Below are 3,104 nucleotides of genomic sequence, written 5' to 3' on the forward strand. Positions count from 1 at the left end.
TTTTTTTTTAATTTCAGTTTTATTTGTGCTATTACCCAATGGTTTTTGAACAGTGAATTGTTAAGCTTCCATATGTTTGATGTTTTTTCCTTGCTCTTCCTATTATTAATTTCTAATTTTATAGCATTGTGGTCTGAGAAGATGCTTTGTAGTATTTCAATGCTTTTGAATTTACTGAGGCTTGTTTTATGTCCTAGCATATGGTCTATTCTGGAGAAGGATCCAGTGCACTGGAGAAGCATGTGAACTGTGCTTTTGTTGGGTAAAATGCTCTGTATATGTCTATGAAGTCAAGTTGGTTGATTGTATTGTTGAGTTCTTCTGTATCTTTGTTGAGTTTTTTTCTAGGTGACCTGTTCCTCTTTGAAAATGGTGTGTTCAAGTCTCCTACTACTATTGTAGAGTTGTCTATTGTTCCTTTTAATTCATTTAATATTTGCTTCATGTATTTTCGAGCACTTTCCTTGGTTGCATAAATATTTATTATTGTAACATCTTGTCAACTGACCCTTTCCTCATCATATAATGTCCTTCTTTGTCTCTTTTGATGTTTTTCACCTTAATGTCTATTTTATCAGAAATTAATGGCCTCAGACTTAAGACAGTCACCTGCCAAGTGCAAGGCTGGCACTTCAAACCCACCAGCCGCTCCCTGCCAGGTAGACTGGGCCGTCTCTTTAGGAGCTCTGGTAGTGTAGTGCCTAAGGCACATGACTGCTAACCAGAAGGCTAGCAGTTGAAACCCACCAGCCACTCCTTGGAAGGAAGGTTAGGCAATGTACTTCTGTAGTGATACTGCCTTGGAAAACCAAGGAGGGGTTGCTATGAGTCAGGTCCAACTCAATGGCACATAACAACAACAACAACAACAGCTCTTTTTTGGTTACCATTGGCTTGGTATATTTTTTTTCCATCCCTTAACTCTTAATTTGTTTTTATCTTTGGGTCTAAGGTGGGTCTCTTGTAGGCAGCATATTGATGAGTCTTCTTTTCTTATCCAGTCTGCCACTCTCTTTCTCTTGATAGGTGCATTTAGTCCATTCACATTGAGTGTAATTAGTTATAGGTATGAATTGATTGCTGTCATTCTGTTGTGTTTTTTTGTCGTGTTGTTGGTGCTTCCTTGGTCCATACACTTTTCTGTGCTAAGTTTGGTTTGTTGCCTAATACTTTCTCCCTTTTCTTCTTTATCATTGGTTTTGTGCTTATTAAACCCATATGTTTTCCTTCCTTCTGGATTTGCTTAGGGGGACTGTTAAGTTTCTCTGTGGTTACCTTGGAGTACAATCTTGTTTCTACATTTTTAGAACAATGCATTCTGTGAAGACATTGTCCTCTCCATTTGGCAGTTTGTACCTAGAAGTTTTATTTCCTCTAATAGGTTAGTTGGGAGCTCTGGTAGTATAGTGCCTAAGGCACTTGACTGCTAAGCAGAAACTGGTAGTTCAAACCCACCAGCCACTCCTTGGAAGGAAGATGGGGCAAACTACTTCTGTAGTGATACTGCCTCTGAAACCCAAAGAGGGGTTGCTATGAGTCAAGTCTGACTTGACGGCACATAACAACAACAACAACAACAGGTTAGTTGCTGTTGTCATGTGCTGCTTGACTTCCGTGGTTTTTAGTGTACAGTGTTTTATGGTCTTATTTTGAGTTTCTATTTCTGATTTGGTTTTAGTGTTGATGCCACGTATCTTAATTTTGTTGATCTCTGTTGTGGGTTCTCTATTGGAAGGACTTCCTTAAACATTTATTGTAGGGTTGGTCTGGTTTTCACAAAATCCCTTAATTTCTGTTTGTCTGGGAATGCCTTGATTTCACCCTCATATTTGATGGATAATTTGGCTGGATATAGGATTCTTGGTTGGAAGTTCTTTCCCTTCAATGTTTTATATATGCTGTCCCATTGCCTTCCTGCCTGCGTGGTTTCTGCTGAGTAATCAGAGCTCAGCCTAACTGTTTGATTACTATAAATAATATTTCTTTTGTCCTGAGCAGCTCACAAAATTTTTTCTTTGTCTCTGGTTTTGGAGAGTTTGATTATAATATGCCTTGGTGTTTTTGTCTTGGGATCTATCTTGTATGGGGTTCTATGAGCTTCTTGGACAAATATTTTCTTCCTTCATGATATGGGAGAAGTTTTCTGTTAGTAGGTCTTTCACAATTTTCTCAGTGTTCTTTTTCTCTTTTCTTTTTTTTTTTTTTTTCTGCCTCTTCTTCTGGAATTCCAATGAGGTGTGTGTTATTTCTTTTCATATCATCCCATATCACCCTTAGGTTCTCTTCATTTCTCTTAAATCTTTATTCTGATTTTTCTTCATACATGCTGGTGTCAAGGGATTTATCTTCTAATTGGGATATGTGTTCTTCAGCCAGTTCTAGCCTATTCTTTTGTGCTTCCACTGTGTTGCTTAGTTCTGTAATTTTGATATTAATCTTCTGGGTTTCTAGCTACTGTTTTTGTATGAGTTCTAATTGTGTATTAATCTTGTTATTTTGTTCTTGAATGGTTTTCTTGAGTTCTTCCAAGGTACTGTCTGTGTTCTCCTTGATTCTGTTTGGTGCTTCCTTGAACTCTTGTAGAGTTCTATGAAAATATCCTCTAAATTCCTTCTTGGATAATTCTATTGCCTCCTCCTCCTCCATGTTTAATGAGTCTTTTGTTTGGGATTTTATTTCTATTTTCTTATCTTGTTTTCAGAAACCCAAGGAGTGGTTGCTATGAGTCTGATCCAACTCAACAGCAGTGCATTGCATTCATTGTTATTTATCCTGTTTTATTTTATTTTTTTGCTTTGTTTTGTTTTACTTGAAGTTTTCTGTTGCTTCCTAGACATTTTGAAGTTGTCTTTAACTGTTAGTTATGTATTGACTTGTTTTGTCTTTATTTTACAATTTAATATTTTTGCAAAGTTGGAGCTGGTGTATTTTTTTTGTTGTTGTTAATTCAGGTGTGCTGGGTTGCTGTGAAGTTTTCTGTGTGACAATGGAATCACTGCATGGAATGTGGGTGAAGGTCTCTGTTGTGAAGGGGTTTTAGGAAGCTTAACATGTTTTTTTCCTATTTGATGAGGCAGGGAAAGGGCAAGGAAAAGACAAAAAAA

Source organism: Orycteropus afer, unplaced genomic scaffold (assembly GCF_000298275.1).
Source record: "Orycteropus afer afer isolate SDZICR_OR568_19922 unplaced genomic scaffold, OryAfe1.0 scaffold00009, whole genome shotgun sequence".
NCBI classification, from domain to species: domain Eukaryota; kingdom Metazoa; phylum Chordata; class Mammalia; order Tubulidentata; family Orycteropodidae; genus Orycteropus; species Orycteropus afer.